A 23080-nucleotide genomic window follows, 5' to 3' on the forward strand; every position below is an offset into this window, starting at 1 on the left:
GATTACTAAATCTTGAAGGCAATGATTTGTTATTTGGATGGCATGCATACTTATTGTATGATAAGAAGGTGGATAATGTGTTCAAGGTACATATTTTAAGGTATGCTCTGTTGCGAGTTTGGAAAAAGTATAGACACAAGTTAAATTATAAGATACCTATATGGGCAATACCGAAACACGCAATAGAAAATATAAATGTTGGGTTTAAACATGATGTGACTACATATAAGGAAATTTTAAGTTTGGAAAGGAATGTATGGCAATTAAAGCCATATAATATTTTAAGAGAAGAAAAGATTGTACAAACTTGGTTTCAGTATGGGCAATTACAGGCCAGGTGGAAGGAAGACCAGAAAATTGGTTTTTCAATGATTGATGAAAATTTGGTAAAGCAAATTAGTGATCAAGGTCAAGCACATATTAAAAGGATATATCTTGCATTGATAGAAATTGATTCAGAGACAGAACTTGTTAAAGATTGTATGATAAAGTGGGCTCAGAATTTTCAAGAAGTCATTACAATGGATACTTGGGAAAAGATTTGGGTGAGAAATGTAAAATTTACGCAGGCTCAAAACTTAAGAGAGAACTTTTATAAAATGTTTTATAGGTGGCACTTAGATCCTAAAAAATTAGCAAGTATGTATCCGAACTGCCAGCCCAAATGTTGGAGGTGTGGCGGTGAAGATGCAACGTATTTTCATATATGGTGGACCTGTAAAAAGGTTAAAGCTTTTTGGATTAAAATTTGGTGGAACATGCAAAAGATATTCAAGAAAAGGATAAAGTTTTGTCCGCAACTGTTTCTACTGGGCATTATTACTGATACTACTGTTGTGGACACTAAGCTGATGTTGAACCTAATTACGGCAGCGAGACTTTTAGTAGCGCAATATTGGAAGAAGGAAGAACTGCTGACTATAGAAGAATGGACTTTAAAAGTTTCCAATCTGGTGGAAATGGCAAAGATCTCAGCGTACTTGAAAGATCAGTCGCAACAGAGATATATTGTGGAGTGGAGAAGATGGATTGATTATATCCAGAATAAATATGGGACTAAAAGGTTTCATCTAGCATTTGAATAAGTATTGATGTGATATTTAAATTGCTTGTAGTTATTTTATAAGAGTTAAAGTGCGATAGATTTAATATTTTATTGTTGTTTGTATAAGGTAGACTATGATTGTTTGTATTTTTATACCCTGTATTGAGCTCTGGGAAGTTGGGGAGGGGGGAGGGGGAGGGGAGGGAGGTGTTGGGGAGGGTTGGGGAGAGGGGAGGGGGTTGGGAGGGGTTTTGTCTTTTTTAAAAAAATGTATTGTAAAACTTTTCAATAAAAAAAAAGAAATTGATTCAGAAATGGAACTTGTTAAAGACTGTATGATAAAGTGGGCTCAGAATTTTCAAGAAGTTATAACAATGGATACTTGGGAAAAGATCTGGGTTAGAAATGTAAAATTTACACAGGCCCAAAATTTAAGAGAGAACTTTTATAAAATGTTTTATAGGTGGCACTTAGATCCTAAAAAATTAGCAAGTATGTATCCGAACTGCCAGCCCAAATGTTGGAGGTGTGGTTGTGAGGATGCAACGTATTTTCATATATGGTGGACTTGTAAAAAGGTTAAAGCTTTTTGGATTAAAATTTGGTGGAATATGCAAAAAATACTCAAGAAAAGGATAAAGTTTTGTCCGCAATTGTTTTTACTGGGCATTATTACAGATACTACTGTTGTGGACACTAAGCTGATGTTGAATTTAATTACGGCAGCGAGACTTTTAGTAGCGCAATATTGGAAGAAGGAAGAACTGCCGACTATAGAAGAATGGACTTTAAAAGTTTCCAATTTGGCGGAAATGGCAAAGATCTCAGCGTACTTGAAAGACCAGTCGCAACAGAGATACATTGTGGAGTGGAAGAGATGGATTGATTATATTCAGAATAAATATGGGACTAAAAAGTTTCACCTAGCATTTGAATAAGTATTGGATTTATGTGATATATAAATTACTTGTAGTTATTTTAATAAGAGTTAAAGTGCGATAGAATTTAATATTTTATTGTTGTTTGCATATGGTAGATTATGATTGTTTGTATTTTTATACCCTGTATTTAGCTCTGGGAAGTCGGGGAGGGGGAGGGGAGGGAAGAGTTGGGGAGGTTTGGGGAGCGGGGAGGGGTTTTGTCTTTTAAAAAATGTACTGTAAATCTTTTCAATAAAAAAAAGACTTTTTGGCCCAATAAATGTATTTTCAGTACCTTGAACCAAATTTTATTGGCGTAGAGATGGCAGCGATTAATTTATGATCTGCCACAATGAATATTTATGAGATAAAACTAGTTTTTTTTTACTGTGACTCTTATTGCGTTTAAAACAATTGGAGAATAATCATTGCCTCCTTTGTCTTGCCTAAGAGTACCCAGACCTTCAGAGACAACATATAATTCAGTTCCATGATAAGAGTTTGTGAGTCTTAAGGCTTACTTGGAAAACTACAATAGATTAGGCGAGTGATTCTCACTCACTGTGGCCTTTCCTTCCTTCCGGCAGATAGTCCTCTTCTGGAGGGATCATCCTCTGTGGATGAGCTGATGGTGTGGCCGATGCGTTTGGCCAGGGAAGAGCAGGTATAATTTCCAGTTTTTCAAGGACCTGAACTTTCTTACTGGGGGTCTCACTTAACGACCTGCATGTTCATTTATCCATACATTGGGGAGAGTGGAGGGGATTGTTAGATCTGCCTCTGTTTCTCTTTGGATCCTTCTGTGTGTGATAATATTGTCTCCTGCCGCTATTCAGGTCTCTGATCACACGTCATTTGGATGTTCTGCCAGGGATGTGTGTGAAGAGCAGGTATAATTTCCCATTTTTTAAGGCCCTGATCTTTCTTACTGAGGGTCTTGCTTATAGGGTAGGGAGGGAACAGGCGAGAATCTTGGTTTTTGTCTTAAGGAATGGGACAGGCTGAATGGGGAGGCTCCTGCCTTATTCGTATCCCAGTTGGATTATGACCTCTGAATCCACATAGGGTTTCCCTCAAAGACCATCTAAAAGTTACAAAACCATGTAACACCCACTGCTCCACAAGCCTTTGGGGGACCCAAGTGTTTTATTGACTCTATCAGGCCAACCTTTGAAAAGGCACTAAAAACCTGCAATTTCTTTCAATCCTTGGGGTCAAGGAAATTGGAATTCCAGCTGGAGTGTTGTAAGGCAAATTTGCATGCTTGTTAGTTTATTAGTTTCATATTCCATCTTTAACTCTACAGGTTTATTATGATTTACTTATTTATTTCTTCATTGATTTTATGCCAGCCAGTCACATTTCTTCAAACTGTGTGTGTATTCATATCCCACATTAATAAATTCACATAGTCCTGTTCCACATTTTTTTATTCCATCCTTTTTTCTTAAAGGCCTATTTTTATCTCCTAATGTTCTGATTTGTTTTTCATTCACATAGGCACATATATGTCACGTACATATTCAAATGCTCACTTTACAACTGTCCAGCCCCTTAGACTTTAATAAACTTAGAATCTCAGAAGAATTCCATAGGTCAAAATCTTAAAGGGAAAACAACTCAAGAAGCTTGGGAAATTCTGAAAAATATGAGTATAAAAGCCCATCCCAACTCAATACCACTGGAAAAGAAAAATCCTGGAAGAAACCAGCATGGTTGCACAAAGAATACTCTGATAAACTGAAAGACAAAAAGGATAAGTACAAAAAAATGGAAAGCAGGACAAATAATTAAGGTGGAATACCAGCAAATAGCCCAAACCTGCAAAGATGAAGTCAGGAAAGCCAAAGCTCAAAATAATGTAAGATCTGCAAGAAATGTCAAAAATAATTTTTCAAAAACATCTTTTAATATATAAAAAATAAGAAAAAAGTCAAGGAAATGATCGGACCACTACTGAGAGAAGATGGCAAGAAAGTAATGGCAGTAGAGAGAAAACAGAGCTGATTAATTCATTCTTGGCCTCTGTCTTCATGCAAAAAGAAAACATAGCTCAACCTACCAAAAAACAGAACTGTAAAAGTCAGACTAGGAATACAAATTAAAATAAGCAAGAAGATAGTAAGAGAACACCTGTTTGCTCTAGATGAGTTCACATCACCAGGACCTCCGGGTTACATTCCAGACTTTGGAAGGAGCCAACAGATGTGATCCCGGAACCATTGAGCCATAACTTTCCAGGTTCTTGGACCACTGGGGAATTACCAGAGGACTGGAAAAGAGCTGATATGGTTCCCATCTTCAAAAAAGAGGGGGCAAAAACAGACCCAGGAAACTGCAGAAAAATCAGGCTGACAACAATACCTGAGAAGATCCTGGATGAGATGATTAGGCAACAGATCTGTGAACACCTGGAAACAAGCAATGTTATAACTAGAAGCCCACATGGGTTTGCCAAAAACAGATTGTGCCAAACAAATCGTATTTCACTCTTTGACAAAGGGACTAAATTAGTGGATCAGTGAAATGCTGTGGAGTTAATATACATGGACTTCAGTAAGTCATTAGGCAAAGTAGACCACAACCTACTTCTTGCCAAGGTAAAAAAGTGTGGGATAGATGGCACCACCACCTGATGGAGTTGTAACTGGCTGACAAACCGTACTTAACAAGTAGTCATTAATGGAACTGCATTTACATGGAGTAGTGGGATACCCCACAGTTGTGTTTTAGGCCCGGTTCTCTTCAACATCTTTATAAACCATCTACATGAGTGAATAGAAGGGGAACTCATCCAATTTGCAGATGAAACTGAGCTGGCAGGAATAGCCGACAACCCAGAAGGTAGGCTGAAGATCCAGATGGATCGCAACAGACTCGAACACTGGGCCCTCTCTAACAAAATGAAATTCACTAGAGAGGAAAGAAAGGTTCCATAAGAAAAACCAAAGGTACAAGTACAGATTCGGTGAAACATGGCTCAATAGCAGCAACTATGAGAGGAACCTTGGAGTCCTAGTGGACAACCACTTAAATATGAGCCAGTTGTGTCTGGCAGCAGCAATCCTAGGTTGCATTAACAGGGGGGTAGAATCAAGATCATGTATTAGCACCATTTTATAAAGCCTTAGTAAGACCACACTTGGAATCCTGCATCCAGTTATGATAACCACAATATAAAAAAGATGTCGATACTCTGGAAAGAGTGCAGAGAAGAGCAGCAAAGATGATTGGGGTCCTGGAGACTAAAACATATGAAGAAAGGTTACAGGAATTAGGAATATCTAGTCTAGAGAGCCCCTTCATGGATTACTGCCTTGTCGTGGCGAAGGGGCTTGCGTAATTCAATGAAGCTATGAGCTATGCCGTGCAGGGCCACCCAAGACGGACAGGTCATAGCCGAGAGTTCTGACAAAACGTGATCCACTGGAGAAGGAAATGGCAACCCACTCCAGTATCTTTGCCATGAAAACCCTATGGACAGTACCAAAAGGCAAAACGATATGACGCTGGAAGATGAGCCCCTCAGGTCGGAAGGCGTCCAATATGCTACTGGGGAAGAGCAGAGGGCTAGTACTAGTAGCGCCAGAAAGAATGAAGCGACTGGGCCAAAGCCGAAAGGACGCTCAGCTGTGGATGTGTCTGGTGGTGAAAGGAAAGTCCGATGCTGTAAAGATTTTTTCTCCATAGGAACCTGGAATGTAAGATCCATGAATCAAGGAAAGCTGGACGTGGTCAAACAAGAGATGACAAGACTGAACATTGACATCTTAGGTATCAGCGAACTAAAATGGACAGGAATGGGTGAATTTAATTCAGATGACCATCAGGTATACTACTGCGGGCAAGAATCCCTCAGAAGAAATGGAGTAGCCTTCATAGTCAATAAAAGAGTAGGAAAAGCAATACTGGGATACAATCCTCAAAATGACAGAATGATCTCAGTTCGAATCCAAGGCAAACCATTCAATATCACAGTAGTCCAAGTCTATGCCCCAACCACCAGTGCTGAAGAGGATGAAATTGACCGGTTCTATGAAGCCCTACAGCACCTTATAGAACTAACACCAAAAAATGATGTCCTTATCATCATGGGGGATTGGAATGCTAAAGTAGGAAGCCAAAAGATAACCGGAATAACAGGCAAGTTTGGCCTTGGAGTACAAAATGAAGCAGGGCACAGGCTGATAGAATTTTGTCAAGAGAATACGATGGTCATAGCAAACACTCTTTTCCAACAACCCAAGAGACGGCTCTACACATGGACATCACCAGACGGTCATCACAGAAATCAGATTGACTATATGCTCTGCAGCCAAAGATGGAGAAGCTCTATACAGTCAGTAAAAACAAGACCAGGAGCTGACTGTGGCTCAGACCATGAGCTTCTCCTTGCAAAGTTTAAGCTTAAACTGAAGAAAGTAGGGAAAAGCACTAGGCCACTCAGGTATGAATTACCGTATATACTTGGGTATAAGCCGAATTTTTCAGCCCACTTTTTGGGCTGAAAAATTCCACTTCGGCTTATACTCCAGTCAACAAAAAAACTTACCGAGGACTTGTGCGCGGCCGAGGCTTTGGTGCTTCCGGGATCGCGTGCACCTCTCCCAAGCCACCGCCGTCCGAGACCTGCCGAAGTTTGGGGAGGTTTGGGGAGGTGCGCGCGCACCTCCCCAAACCTCCCCAAACGGCAGGTCTCCGTTCCTCCGCGCCCTGCCTGCCTGCTTCTTTCCGCAGCGGAAAGAAGCAGGCAGGCAGGGCGCGGAGGAACGGAGACCTGCCGACGTTTGGGGAGGTTTGGGCGCCTCCCCAAACCTCGGCAGGTCTCCGTTCCTCCTGCCGACGTTTGGGGAGGTTTGGGCGCCTCCCCAAACCTCCCCAGGTCTCCGTTCCTCCGCGCAGACCTGCCGACGTTTGGGGAGGTTTGGGCGCCTCCCCAAACGTCGGCAGATCTCCGTTCCTCCTGCCGACGTTTGGGGAGGTTTGGGCACCTCCCCAAACCTCCCCAGGTCTCCGTTCCTCCGCGCAGACCTGCCGACGTTTGGGGAGGTTTGGGCGCCTCCCCAAACCTCCCCAGGTCTCCGTTCCTCCTGCCGACGTTTGGGGAGGTTTGGGCACCTCCCCAAACCTCCCCAGGTCTCCGTTCCTCCGCGCAGACCTGCCGACGTTTGGGGAGGTTTGGGCGCCTCCCCAAACCTCCCCAGGTCTCCGTTCCTCCTGCCGACGTTTGGGGAGGTTTGGGTGCCTCCCCAAACCTCCCCAGGTCTCCGTTCCTCCGCGCAGACCTGCCGACGTTTGGGGAGGTTTGGGCGCCTCCCCAAACCTCCCCAAACGTCGGCAGGTCTCCATTCCTCCTGCCGACGTTTGGGGAGGTTTGGGCACCTCCCCAAACCTCCCCAGGTCTCCGTTCCTCCGCACAGACCTGCCGACGTTTGGGGAGGTTTGGGCGCCTCCCCAAACCTCCCCAAACATCGGCAGGTCTCCGTTCCTCCTGCCGACGTTTGGGGAGGTTTGGGCACCTCCCCAAACCTCCCCAGGTCTCCGTTCCTCCGCACAGACCTGCCGACGTTTGGGGAGGTTTGGGCGCCTCCCCAAACCTCCCGAAACGTCAGCAGGTCTCCGTTCCTCCTGCCGACGTTTGGGGAGGTTTGGGCGCCTCCCCAAACCTCCCCAGGTCTCCGTTCCTCCGCGCAGACCTGCCGACGTTTGGGGAGGTTTGGGCGCCTCCCCAAACCTCCCCAGGTCTCCGTTCCTCCTGCCGACGTTTGGGGAGGTTTGGGCACCTCCCCAAACCTCCCCAGGTCTCCGTTCCTCCGCACAGACCTGCCGACGTTTGGGGAGGTTTGGGGAGGCGCCCAAACCTCCCCAAACGTCGGCAGGTCTGCGCGGAGGAACGGAGACCTGGGGAGGTTTGGGGAGGTGCCCAAACCTCCCCAAATGTCGGCAGGTCTGCGCGGAGGAACGGAGACCTGGGGAGGCGCCCAAACCTGCCCAAACGTCGGCAGGAGGAACGGAGACCTGCCGACGTTTGGGGAGGTTTGGGGAGGCGCCCAAACCTCCCCAAACGTCGGCAGGTCTGCGCGGAGGAACGGAGACCTGGGGAGGTTTGGGGAGGTGCCCAAACCTCCCCAAACGTCGGCAGGAGGAACGGAGACCTGGGGAGGTTTGGGGAGGCGCCCAAACCTCCCCAAATGTCGGCAGGAGGAACGGAGACCTGGGGAGGTTTGGGGAGGCGCCCAAACCTCCCCAAACGTCGGCAGGTCTGCGCGGAGGAACAGAGACCTGGGGAGGTTTGGGGAGGTGCCCAAACCTCCCCAAACGTCGGCAGGAGGAACGGAGACCTGGGGAGGTTTGGGGAGGCGCCCAAACCTCCCCAAACGTCGGCAGGTCTGCGCGGAGGAACGGAGACCTGGGGAGGTTTGGGGAGGTGCCCAAACCTCCCCAAACGTCGGCAGGAGGAACGGAGACCTGCCGACGTTTGGGGAGGTTTGGGGAGGCGCCCAAACCTCCCCAAACGTCGGCAGGTCTGCGCGGAGGAACAGAGACCTGGGGAGGTTTGGGGAGGCGCCCAAACCTCCCCAAACGTCGGCAGGAGGAACGGAGACCTGGGGAGGTTTGGGGAGGCGCCCAAACCTCCCCAAACGTCGGCAGGTCTGCGCGGAGGAACGGAGACCTGGGGAGGTTTGGGGAGGTGCCCAAACCTCCCCAAACGTCGGCAGGAGGAACGGAGACCTGGGGAGGTTTGGGGAGGCGCCCAAACCTCCCCAAACGTCGGCAGGTCTGCGCGGTGGAACGGAGACCTGGGGAGGTTTGGGGAGGTGCCCAAACCTCCCCAAACATCGGCAGGAGGAACGGAGACCTGCCGACGTTTGGGGAGGTTTGGGGAGGTGCGCGCGCACCTCCCCAAACTTCGGCAGGTCTCCGGTCGGCGGCGGCTTGGGAGAGGTGCGCGCGATCCTGGAAGCACCGAAGCCTCGGCCGCGCGCAAGTCCTCGGTAAGCTCTGGGCGGTCACTTGCTTCGCGTCTCCTGAGGGAAGGGGGGGCAACTGGAGCGGGTGTGTTTCCTCGCCTGCTGGGCGCCGCGATTTGCCAGGGGAACGCGCGGGCCCCGAATGGCAGCGTGGAAGCGGACAGCCAGGGCTTCCCCGAGAGCCGTGGCCACACAGGGTATTCCTGTGTATTCAGGCTTGCAAAATGGCGGATCGAGCCTCTGCTGGCGGCGGAGGCTTGCAGAACGGCGGATCGGCTTATACTCGAGTCAACAACTTTTCCCAGTTTTTGGGGGTGAAATTGGGGGTCTCGGCTTATACTCGAGTCGGCTTATACTCAAGTATATATGGTAAATCATATCCCTGTTGAATATACAGTAGAGGTGACAAATAGATTTAAGGAATTAGATCTGATAGACAGAGTGCCTGAAGAACTATGGACAGAGGTTCGCGACATTGTACAACAGGTAGCAACCAAAACCATCCCAAAGAAAAAGAAATGCAAGAAAGCAAAATGGCTGTCTGAGGAAGCTTTGCAAATAGCTAAGGAAAGGGAAGCGAAAGGCAAGGGAGAAAAACATAGATATGCCCAATTGAATGCAGAATTCCAGAGAATAGCTAGAAGAGATAAGAATGCCTTCTTAAATGAACAGTGCAAAGAAATAGAAGAAAACAATAGAATAGGGAGGACCAGAGATCTTTTCAAGAAAATTGGAGAGATGAAGGGAACGTTTAATGCAAAAATGGGCATGATAAAGGACCAAAACGGCAGGGACCTAACAGAGGCAGATGAGATTAAGAAGAGGTGGCAAAATTACACAGAAGAACTATACAAGAATGAGCTTAATGTCCCTGATAATCACAATGAGGTGGTCACTGACCTCGAGCCAGACATCCTAGAATGTGAAGTGAAGTGGGCCTTAGAAAAGCTGAGCAACAACAAAGCTAGTGGAGGTGACAGTATTCCAGCTGAGCTATTCAAAATCTTAAAAGACAGTGCAGTAAAAGTGCTACACTCAATTTGCCAGCAAATTTGGAAAACTCAACAGTGGCCACAGGATTGGAAAAGATCAGTTTACATTCCAATTCCAAAGAAAGGCAGTGCCAAAGAATGTTCAAACTATCGCACCATTGCACTCATTTCTCATGCTAGTAAAGTCATGCTTAAAATCCTACAAGCTAGACTTCAGCAGTATGTGGATCGAGAACTACCAGAAGTACAGGCAGGATTTCGAAGAGGCAGAGGAACTAGAGATCAAATTGCCAACATACGCTGGATCATGGAGAAAGCTAGGGAGTTCCAGAAAAACATCTACTTCTGCTTCATTGACTATGCTAAAGCCTTTGATTGTGTGGATCATAACAAACTGTGGCAAGTTCTTAAAGAGATGGGAGTACCAGACCATCTTATTTGTCTCTTGAGAAACCTATATGCGGGTCAAGAAGCAACAGTGAGAACTGGACATGGAACCACTGATTGGTTCAAAATTGGGAAAGGAGTCCGGCAAGGCTGTATACTGTCGCCCTGCCTATTTAACTTATATGCAGAGCACATCATGAGAAAGGCAGGGCTAGATGAATCAAAAGTTGGAATTAAGATTGCCGGAAGAAATATCAACAACCTAAGATACGCAGATGATACCACTCTAATGGCAGAAAGTGAAGAAGAACTAAAGAGCCTCTTGTTGCGGGTGAAGAAGGAGAGTGCAAAACTTGGGTTGAAACTTAACATTAAGAAAACCAAGATCATGGCATCTGGCCCTCTCAATTCCTGGCAAATAGATGGGGAAGAAATGGAGGTAGTGACAGATTTTATTTTCCTGGGCTCCAAGATCACTGCAGATGGGGACTGTAGCCAAGAAATTAAAAGACGCTTGCTCCTGGGGAGGAAAGCCATGACAAATCTAGACAGCACACTAAAAAGCAGAGACATCACCCTGTCAACAAAAGTGCGTATAGTCAAGGCTATGGTCTTCCCAGTTGCAATGTATGGCAGTGAAAGTTGGACCATAAGAAAGGCTGAGCGCCAAAGAATTGAGGCCTTTGAACTATGGTGCTGGAGAAGACTCCTGCGAGTCCCTTGGACTGCAAGGCGATCAAACCGGTCAGTCCTAGAGGAGATCAATCCTGACTGCTCTTTAGAAGGCCAGATCCTGAAGCTAAAACTCAAATACTTTGGCCACCTAATGAGAAGGAAGGACTCACTGGAGAAAAGCCTAATGCTGGGAAAGATCGAGGGCAATAGAAGAAGGGGACGACAGAGAATGAGGTGGCTGGATGGAGTCACTGAAGCAGTAGGTGTGAGCTTAAATGGACTCCAGAAGATGGTAGAGGACAGAAAGGCCTGGAGGAATGTTGTCCATAGGGTCGCGATGGGTCGGACACGACTTCGCAGCTAACAACAACAACAACAAGTCTAGAGAGAAAAAGAACCAGGGATGACATGATAGTAGTCTTGCCATAGCTACCCCAAAGAAGAAGGGGGTCCACCTATTCTCCAAAGCACCTGAAAGTAGGACAGGAAGGACCTCCTCCAACCCCGAGTCACCTAGAGCTCCACTTAACGATCTAGATATTTATTTACCGATACATCGGGGAGAGCAGAGGGGGGACGTTAGGTTTTACACTTCACTTAATGGCAGTCACATCCTGCAACCATAATAGGCAGACTCTGCCTGCATGTTTTATGATCATTATCATTGAAATGATAAAAATATGAGACATGATTTAGTCATTAAATTCCTTTGCTCCCCCATCTCCCCACAAGATGACTCTGGGTGGCTTCCATTGTACACAAAGTTAGTGTAATTATTCCTGCTGATTAGTACAGCATTTGCGATGTTGTGAGCCTTGCACATTCCCCTTTGCTCTTGATCTGCCTCTTTCTCTCTCAGGATCCTTCTGCGTGTGACAATGTTGTCTCCTTCTGCTATTCAGGTCTCTGATCAGACATCATTTGGCCATTCTGCCAGGGACGGGTGTGAAGAGCAGGTATAATTTCCAATTTTTCAAGGACGTGGTCTTTGTTACTGAGGGTCTCGCTTACGGGGTAGGGAGGGAATACATGAGAATCTTGAACTTTGTCTTAAAGAATGGGACAGGCTGAATGGGGAGGCTCCTGCCTTATTCGTATTGCTCTCTCCTTCCACTATTCGGGTCTCTGATCACACATCATCCGTAGAACGGAAGTGTGAGCCCTTTGAGGCTCAGGTTGCTGGTGCTTTGGAGGAGCTGCGCTGCATGGTAAGAGTGTTCAGTATGCAGGCTCTGTGCACAGGGGCTGACTTCCTAAAAGATTCTGTCCTCACCAGGAAGGAAAGGATGACGTTTTGAAGGAAGGTCTCAGTGCTGGGAAGGGGAGATAGATAGAGACAGTTGGTTTCAGGTGATTGGTGCCAGCTAGTGAAGGGAACAAGGACAGGTTCCTATTTCACCAAAGTTCCCATGTTGTTTCCACTTTCCCCAAAAGTGTTGTTTCCTGAAACACTTCGGGTGATGTTATACCCTCCAAACTTCGGGAGCAAAGCCTCCAAACAACCAGCTTTGGCAGCAAAATCAGCTGTTTGTCATCAGGAGAGAAAAACCACCTGCCACTCAGCACCCCATCTTTGGGGAAGTCTTGATAAGAGACTCTAAAGAGTATTTTTTCCTCAATGGGTGGCAGCAGAATTGTGCTACCATTCCTTCCTCTGGTATTACGGTTTAATACTTCTAAAAGTATTTTCAAAAACATCCTCTCATTATTTTTTCAAATTGGACTGACTGACAGCAAAAAGCAGGAACTGTTGTCCCAGCTGCTGCTTTGTTCTTGGGAGAGTAGGAGGAGGGGACCAAGATGCAAAGGTCCTGCTATAATTTCTTGTTGTCCGGAATTCAACAATGAAAAATCTCACAAAGCATGTCAAAGTCATGCATAACAAAGAGGAAATAAAAACCCCATCCTCTCTTCTCTGTAGGCTTCGGCTTGCATCATTGGATGCAACGACTTCATCATTGAAGTCCTCTGGCTCCTTCAGGGGTGTAATCGCTGGATTGATCAGCACCCCACTGAGGGTTACAACATGGAGGGCAGGGAGGTGAGGATGGCTTAATTTACTTTTAAGTGTAGGGGGAAATAAGGGTTTTTCAGGACTTCTGGCGTGGGTGTGTAAAGTGCACTCCAAAGCTCTGGATCTCCTCTAAAGAGCCCCTCAACTCCTAATTCTAGAAGAAGTTGATATCTGGGGCAAAAAGCATTTAGTGTTTGCTTTCTCCTCTTAGGTGCCGGTGTCCGAGGACCAGCAGAGGAGCTTGCTGGTCCTTGGTTGCCACTTCCTGGCCCTCCTAGCCCTGGAGAGCCTGGCTGAAGAGGCTGGCTCCATCCTCTTCTCCAGGCTCCTGGATAATTATGAAAAAAGGTAAGGGATGAGTTTTCACAGCAGAAACATTAACACACACACACACACAGAGAGAGAGAGAGAGACATTCCTCTGATATTTAAAGTCCTTGAAACAAAAGTGTTGAAGAGTCCTGTGGGGAAACGTTCCTTTCCCTCTACACAGCCTAAAAATAGGTGTTCTTTAATCTTATGCACAGGTTGCCTTCCTAGAAATTCTCTTTTCAGTCGGGCTCCTGCCTGCCAAAATGTTTCCGCCCAGCAGTGATTTAGTGCCTTCTTCAATTCTCTTCCTCCCCTGTGTTGATTGCCCGCATACAAGGATATTTCTGAATGCATTCTTCACACAATGTACCCATGCAACATTCATGAAACAGAGTTGCTGATTAATATTGATGATACTGAGTTGATGATTAACGGGGGTTCCCAGAACTGTGCACGTTTGTCTGCTCTCAGGCAACCTATTTTGGATAAATCATTTTCTCGTTAGGGGTGTGCAAAAAAAAACCCACAACAAAAAACAAAACAAGAGAATTCTAGTTTTCTTAGAAACATATTGTGTTCCTCAGGGCAAAATGTTGAGATACATGTTTAGAATCATTAACCGTGCATCACTTGCTTTTTGCCTTTAATTACAGTTCTTGGAATCCTAACCCCAATCAATGCAAACTGTGCAATAACTGAGGCCACTAAGCCTAGTCTATCTAACATAAAATCAAATGATAGCGATAGTTGAGGATAATCCAAGTAAGGAATTTATTGTTTTGACTTTATTTACTGTCTTTGACTTTATTTATTGGAATCTAAGAGAAGTCATGAGTTTATGTGCAACTGGAAGAAACCCGAAGCTACTTGAGTGTAGAGTCCATCAGTGGAGTTATTAAGAGCCCTTGAGGAGGTGTAGCTTCCCACCTTTCACAGTTGCTGGAGCAACCCACTTTGAGGCATTCTCTCAACACGGAGAAGTGAAACATTATATTTGAATGCCATTTGATTTGGAAAAGTTGCTTTGCCATGGTGGAGATGTTTCTTGCATTTGATAGGAATGTGCAAAATGCCATCCAAGTCTAGCAAAATAGTTTGATTTTGCTTGACAACTTGATGTGGAACACCGAAGCGGGATGCTTCTTCCAAAAAGTGTAACCGTTTGGGACCTCATTTTGGTTCAAAATCACAACTGCTTGGAGAATTAATAACAACCTCTAACTGGAAATTTTGGGATTAATCCTGATGAATGTCTTTGGAGTTTCTCAGTCATCCAGGTCAGGGTTGTCCTAAAGGTGCTTTTTCAAAAGGCAACCAGACTTTCTTTGTTTTTTTCTTGAAGACGCTTCACTTCTTAATGTACGGTAATAATGTTCATGATCTGTTCTAGGGTGTATCTTGTTAATGTAGCCCTTCTTGGTTGTCTGGTATAGCTGAGAAGGGCTGCTGAAGGAAGCAGCAGAAATCAAAGAAGGGCACTGAAGTTTCTAAAGGTATGTACAATAAAGCGTGTGAGTATAGCTCTCTTTCTCCTAAAGAGCTATTTTGGAGTTTGAATGTGCTTGCTTCTCTTAATTAATCTTTCTCTTATCTAGAACATACTGCGGGAGATACCCACCTCCATCCCAGGGGTCCAAAACTGTGCAAAGGCAGTCAAGGCCATCACCCTTTTGTGGTAGGCACTGCTTTCCTATTGCTGGGTTTTTGGAAAATCTCCCATGATTTTGTCCTGAGGTGCAGAGTGATCCCTAATGCATTCTTATGAAAAGAATACACACCTGGAAGGTTCAATGAAAAATAATGGACACTAGTAGGATGCCTCTTTTATTGTTCTTGATTGGATGCCTTTGTTCCTAAGTGCCTCTCCTTCCAAACTGACAGGCAACCTTGTTATTTTTCTGCTAGGACCTACAACGGCCTACATAAGCGAAATTGGGATCCTGGAGTTGTGTGTCTCCTGCCTGATGAACCTCTATCCCTGCAACTCATCACAACATCAGGCAAGGTCTATAGACAAATTCATGGGGTAGGTTAGTAGCAGATGTCTCCCTTAGCAACAGAATTTGGGGGCTCAATTGTAATCATAAGTCGAGGACTACCTGAATAGCTTGGGAAAACACAAAGGGGACAGGAGGACCATCTTGGAGCCTTGGTGGAGCAGTGGGCTAATGCCTCCTTAAGTAACACCAGCTGCCTGCAATCAGTGCAGGTTCGCATCCCACCAGGCTCAAGGTTGACTCAGCCTTCCATCCTTCCTAGGTAGGTAAAATGAGGACCCAGATTGTTGGGGGCAATTAAGCTGACTTTGTAATAATGCCGCTTGGGGGGGGTGTATGAAAGCCCTAATAAGCAGGCATATACATAGAATGAAGGCTACTGCTAAGCTTGTAAGCCGCCCTGAGTCTTCGGAGAAGGGCGGGATATAAATGGAATAAAAAAAAAAATCTTCTTCATGAGCTATCTCGCAGTCTAGCGGGACATAATATAAAATCTGCTTTTTCCACTTCACCGTCTGCTTTCAGGGTCTGTTTGTGCTGCCGAATGAAACCGAGATTTCTTTCTTGATCATCTGCCATCAACCGACAGCCCAGAGTGGCTAGGATTGTTCATTTTTCTCCCTAAGACGCATTGCTTTTATGCTACCTAACCCTGAATTTGCCACTGAAGTCTCCATTTCCCCAGTTTGGCAAAACCATTTATGCACCACTTGTATTTCCCTTGTCTGGGATGCTCCTAACACCCTTAGGAATTTGGTAGAATCATGAAACACGGTCAGCTGATTTGCTATTTCTTTCCATGCGACGAAGTTTATTTCACTTCCCTGCTGCTGGTTTCCCTTTGTTTCAAAGGTGTTGCTCTCTCCATTGCAAGGCGGTTTCAGACATTCTTCAGAGCCTCCTGGACTGGGAAAAAGTTCGGGCACACCTCAACAAAATAATCGCAGTATGATCCCAGGTGATGTGTGTGTGTGACTATCGAGTTTTAAGGCATTTAAAACCATGCCGGATACATCCCATAAATCGCAGTAGATGGGTTGCCCTTTCCTCAGTCACAGAGAGGACTCAGGACTTGCTATTTCAACCAGAGAGGGGGCCAATTCCTAACTAGATGAGGCATTTTTAAGAAAGAGCAGTTTGCAATAAAATGTAAATACTTGTAAGCCATTGTTGCTACATTAACCAGCATCGTCCTAGCTGTGGTTTTATTGAAAACATACTACAGTATAGTAAATTTAAAATTTAAATTTAAATTAAAAAAAGCTTAGAGAAATGGCTTCTTTCTATAGTAAGCATGCTTAATTACAGATAAGAGCAATGCAATTTTTCTATTACTGATACATGATGAAATTTTCATAGAGATTCTCAAATAAATCAGAGTACAATATACACAAAAGGTAAAAAAAAGTCTGCGTTATCCTGCCAAATCATAAATCATGGCTTATGCAACATAAACATACTGTCCGTACAATACAGTATGTTAAGCCAAAGCCATTGATTTTCCTTAATTATAAGTATTTTTTTTTCAAAAAAAGCAAAGTAAAAAAAAAGATATTTTCACACACGGCATCTGTAGAAAAACAAATTCTCTCCGCTCTTCCCAGGCTCTGGGGAATTGGCTGCCCTCCCCATATATCCCCTTGCGGGAGAGGGCAACCCGGGCCCTGGTGGAACTCCTCATGAAGTTCAAGGCCCAGGTCCCTTCTGAGGTGAGTGAGAGGAATGCCCACCAGGAAGCCCCCTTGGCTATGCCTGGAGGAGACGGGCTGTCGGTTGGGTCCCTGGGAACTCACCCTCCACCTCTCTTGTGCCGCAGACACTACCGGCAATCCTGAGGAAGGGACAATGGGTCGTGCTGCTCATCCCCTTCTCTGTCCACCCTTGCCCTGCCCTTCGGTACTGGGGCCAGACTGCCACCTCCTGGCTCCTCACCATGGACTTTCCCACCCCAGTGTTTGGAACGTGGCTCAGGATCCAAAACAAAACAAACTCACTTGGAATTCCAGCAACAAAGTTTTATTTCAAAAGAAGCGTTTGCAAAGGCTTGGTGGACTGAAACACACACAGGAGTTGTTTGACACATTTTTATATCCTAGATTCTCACTCCCCTATCACACTCAATGCCCCTTCCCTAATCATCCCTTCCCAGGTTCCAGGAAGTCCCTTTGTCCATATCCTATCTTTCACCATCTAATTTTCTGTTACCACAGTCCGTCTCCTATAGTTGTTTTGATATTTCCTCTTACAATTTGTAACTTCTGCTTTTCACATTTCTACTTGTCAATACTTAGATAAAATATTATTTCTGATCTTCAGTTGGCTTCTGCTTCAACCTTTAGACTCATTAGAAATTTCTGAATAATACTTTTATTCCTTTCACCAGCAACCGGTAGGTCTCCCTCAAATTTGGTGGGGGGAGCAAAAAAAGAGTGACTTGTGGCTGTTTTTCACACTTATGGCCGTTGCAACATCCCCTGTGGTAACATGATTTACATTCGGATGCTTGACAACCGACTCACATTTATGATGGTTACAGTATCTCGGGGTCCTCCTATTATGACCTTCTGACAAGCAAAGTCAGTTTGCCACAACTTCTTTCAGAGTTCAGACTGTTCGCAACACCCCCTTTCCTCTCTGCATGACCATCCTTGTCTCCAACACTTCTGACCTCTTCTGTCTTATTCTTTCTTCATTTTTCTTCATCTGTTGGTTTGTCTTTTTTTTCCCCATTGACACCAAGTACTCAATTTTTATGGGCATCCACAAATTTTAGCAAGAATGGAACTTTGGGGGGGAAAAGCCATTTTTGTTGGAAAGCTAGCTAATATTTGGGAAATAATTTAATCCAGAATCCACGATGTCTTTGTTCCACAGAATTGTACAGTACCGAAGTGGCTAACATTGATGTGGATGAGAAGGAGCAATGGCAGAATACCAGAATATTCAAAATAGCCATGGTGAGGAACAATTAAGTTTAAAAAGATGTTCATGGATCAACAATATTTGGCCTCGGTCTTAGTTTGTGATGTAAAAATTTTCTGATTAACAGATTATTTTGCTTTTCCCTCACAGATGATCATAAAATACCTTCCTCCCAAAGATCTCAATTTCTTTATCAAAGTCCTGTTATCAAGGATGCTTTGGGAGGAAGGCTGGTCTGAGACGGTAGGGGCTGTTTTGAAACTTATGATGCTCCATCAACCTCATGTACCCTGGAACCAGGTAAAATAGGCTGAAGCTAATCAGTACATCACAAAAGTAAGAGAAGGAGGGAGGGTGGGAGAGAGGGACAGGGAGAGAAGGAGGGAGGAGGGTCAGAGAAAGAAAGAGGGAGAGGGAGAGAGAGGGAGGGAGGAGGGACAGAAAGAAAGAGGGAGAGGGAGAGAGAGGGAGGGAGAGAGAAGGAGGGAGGGAGAGACAGAGAGAGAGAGAGAGAGAGAGAGAGAGAGGGGGGAGAGAGAAGAATGTTAATGCCATGAAGTCTTAGACACAATGCATTTCATTAATAATAATATTAAGGTAAAGGTAAATGTTATGTATTTACATGTTATAATCATACACACAAGTTATTAATATAAGTTCAACGGGGCTGAGGTAAAAGCCGTGGCAGCTTTTGACAGCTGTCAAAAGCTGCCGGAGAACAACCACGCAAGCGCAAGCCGGATGACAGCTCTCGGCTGTCAAAGTCGCCGGCTACCGCGCACGCGCCAACAGTTTGACAGCTCCGAGCTGTCAAACCGGCCTGACACCGATTGGCTGAAACAAACAAGCGGGAAACCGGCACAGCCCCGATTGGTTAAATATCTGACAGCTGTAAGTATAAATAGGAGCGCTGTTTACTTGTTCCTTGCCTGGTTCCAGAATAAAGTTGAGTTCTGTTTAAGCCTGCTGTCCTGCCTGCTCCTTCAAAGCACTGGCAACGAGGATGGGATACTCTGCTTCGCGTAGCTGAATTCACCATCTAAGGGGAGAAGAGATTTTTTCCCTTAGTCTCGAGCTAAGTCACTAGCTGAAGTCACTGACTGGAAGCACAGCTTCCTCTATAACGCGAGCAGAACCCACGATCGGACAGCATGACGAACCACGGCCATATCCGCGAATTCAACACTCGCCACCCAAAGTGCTGGGAATCACACTTAGGCCAGGTGGAAGGGTACCTGGTGGTAAAGAAGATAACCGACGACCGGGCCAAAGCAGCAGCACTTCTCTGGCTCAGCGGGCCTGCCGTATATGATGCAGCTGTGGGTCTATTCAGCCCGGAACCCATCGCAACCATCTCATACGCGGAACTCAGCGAGGGACTGAGCAAACATTTTATGCCAACAAAGTCTGAGCTGTTTTGGAGAGTGAACTTCGCCCGGCGCGTACAACTCCCCGACGAACCTGCCAACGACTTCATAACTCGAGTCAGGCACGCTGCACGGCGATGCCAGTTCCCTGACCTGGAGGACCGGATCCGTGACCAGATCGTTATCGGGCTGAAGGACGAGCGCCTGCGGAGAAAACTAATAGCCAAACCCACTCTAACGCTGGCAGAAGTAGCCATGGAAGTCGTGGCCTACGAAGATAGTCACAGCGACAACCCCCGACCCCCTGATAGAGGACCCAGCGGGTCTGTGCACCAGGAGGACGGTGCCTATAGTGCCCCAGAGGACGACGACGTCTCCACGGACATCGATGCCGTTCAACGCCGATTCGAGAAGCTCAAGTCCCAGCGCAACAGCCGAGGGGGTTCCTTCAACAACAAAAGCCCCAGCTATCAGCCCAGCAGAGTCAAATGTGCCAGCTGTGGTGGGAACCACCCGAGAGCATCGTGCCGGTTCCGCAGTGCCAAATGCCACGGCTGTGGCAAAACAGGTCACCTCAAAGCCGTATGCCGTAGCCTGAGCCGAGAAAACCTACACGAATTGGAGGTGACATCTGCAGGTACGAACCGACCCACGCCCAGGGAAAAACAAACTTCTAAACCCCTAGTACTAAATGTTAAGGGAAACACAAGGAAAAATACGATCCACACAATCCTTAAGCCCAAAGTTAAGGTGGACGTCCTAATCCACAGGGTTCCTTGCGAGATGGAGGTTGACTCGGGATCCTCCGTCTCCCTCATCTCGTGGCAAACTTACAAAAACATTTGCAGCCATAGTCGGCAGCAACCTGTTTTGCGACCCACTAACCTCCGCCTGGCGGATTTCCAAAAAACCCCCATTAAGCTCAAGGGAAAAGCCTCAGTCCCAACGGAATTTAGACAATTTAAGGGACCCCTCACAATATTAGTCACACAAGAAAACAGGACCAGCCTGCTGGGGCTGGACTGGTTCAAAGCATTAGGAATAGCACTAACAGGCATCAACGCCACTCAGCTGTCAAACCTAGACACCGTCTGCCATCAGTTTGCGGACGTTTTTGATGGCTCGTTAGGAAAGTATACAGGACCCCCGGTGTCACTAAAACTGAATCCTAATGTAATGCCCATAAGAATTAAGGCTAGGAGGGTCCCATTTGCACTAAGAGACAAAATAGAAAATGAACTAGACAGGCTAGTTAAACTGGGAGTTTTAGAACCAGTCGAAGGGGCCGAATGGGAAACACCTATAGTAACCCCAATCAAGCCCAATGGACAAATTAGACTCTGCGCTGATTATAAGGCGACCCTGAACCGCGCATTAAATGCCCACGCTTACCCGGTTCCGGCTGACAAAGACATCCTCGCGGCCATTAAGTCAGGCGCCATTTTCGCTAAATTAGACTTGGCGCAGGCGTACTTACAGCTGCCTGTCACCCCTGACACCGCCCTAGCACAGACAATTGTCACGCACAAGGGAGCCTTCAAAATTAACCGCCTACAATTCGGCATATCTGCAGCCCCAGGGATTTTTCAGGAAATTATGGAGAAAACACTCAAAGGAATCCCTGGGGTCTGCCCATATTTTGACGACGTTCTGATTGCAGGGGAATCCGAAAGGGACTTAGCGACCAAGCTGGCAAAAGTGCTCCATAGATTCAGAGCAGCAGGGCTTAAATTAAGATGGGACAAATGCTCCATTTCCTTCAGCAGAATTCCTAGGCTTCAAAATTGATGCAAAAGGGATACACCCCACTGAGTCTAAAATCAAAGCCATCAAAACAGCCCCTATCCCAAAAAACAAACAAGAACTGCAAGCCTTCCTGGGGTTAGTTAATTTTTACCATACCTTCCTGCCACATAAGGCTACCATAGCAGAACCCCTCCACAGGCTTTTAGACAAGGGCACCCCGTGGTCCTGGTCCCCGCAGCACGATTCAAGTTTCAGACTCCTTAAAAACTTACTGTCCAGCAACGCCACCGTAGCACTGTTCAATGAACAGTTACCCCTTTGTCTGGCATGCGATGCCTCCCCCTACGGCATCGGAGCAGTCCTAAGTCACTTAACGAAGGAAGGAACCCAAACTCCGATAGCATTCTATTCCAGAACGCTGTCAAAACCTGAGCGCAATTATGCTCAAATCGACAAAGAGGCTTTAGCCATAGTGGCCAGCGTGAAGAAGTTTCACGACTACCTCTATGGACGCCAATTTACTATCTTTACAGATCACAAGCCTCTGTTAGGGATTTTTACAGTCGATAAACAAACGCCCCAAATTTTGTCTCCCCGCATCCTCAGATGGTCTACCTTTTTGTCTGCCTATTCTTTCACACTAGAACACAAGCCAGGGAAAAGCATGGGTCACACAGACGGGCTAAGCAGGCTTCCCCTACCCAAGATAGACCCCAACCCTGCCCCAGCTGGCAAAATACTAGCCATTTCTGAATTACCAGAATGCCCCTTATCAGTCAGGGACATATCTTCCGCCACAGCAGCAGACAAAATCCTAGGCAGAGTCCTAGGCTACGTGACTTCAGGGTGGCAACCCACATCCCCAGGGCCTGAATTCCAACCCTACTTTCTAAAACAAAAAGAATTATCCTCCCACCAAGGGTGCATATTATGGGGCAGCAGAGTAATAATTCCTGAGAAACACAGGACCAAAGTCCTAGCAAGCCTGCACGAGGGTCACCCAGGAACTGTTAAAATGAAAGCTTTAGCCAGAAGCTACGTTTGGTGGCCTGGCCTCGACAAGCAAATAGAAATACATGTGGCTGGTTGTTACCCCTGCCAACTTGTCAGAGCCGCCCAACCCCAAGCTCCTGTGCACAGGTGGGAAACAACAAAAAAACCCTGGTCCCGCGTCCATTTAGACTTTGCAGGTCCCTTCCAGGGACAAATGTTCTTAATCATGGTAGATAGTTATTCCAAGTGGTTGGAGGTGGCCCCAGTCACGAGCACGACCTCTGCAGCCACAATACAGGTGTTAAGGGGCTTGTTTGCCACACATGGGCTTCCGGATGTGTTAGTCTCCGATAACGGCCCCCAATTTACTTCCCACGAATTCCAGAGTTTCACAACGGCGAACTCTATTAGACACACCACTACGGCTCCGTTTCATCCCTCGACGAACGGCTTGGCTGAGGTGATGGTAAAGTCAACCAAAGAGGCACTGCGGAAAATCATCACCGGCAATTGGCACCGCAGACTTGCACAATTTCTGTTAGCGCAACATACCACACCCTGCACAACCACCGGAAAGTCCCCAGCTGAACTCCACTGGGGCAAACGACTTACGACCAGACTAGATCGCTTACATCCAGATAGAACCCCCGCGGTCCCAGAACTACCCATCCGGCACAGAACTCTCAATACCGGGCAAGCCGTCTGGGCTAGAAACTACGGAGGTGGGAATAAGTGGATAC

The sequence above is a fragment of the Vipera berus genome, assembly GCF_964194415.1.
Source record: "Vipera berus genome assembly, chromosome: 2".
Classification (NCBI taxonomy): Eukaryota; Metazoa; Chordata; class Lepidosauria; order Squamata; family Viperidae; genus Vipera; species Vipera berus.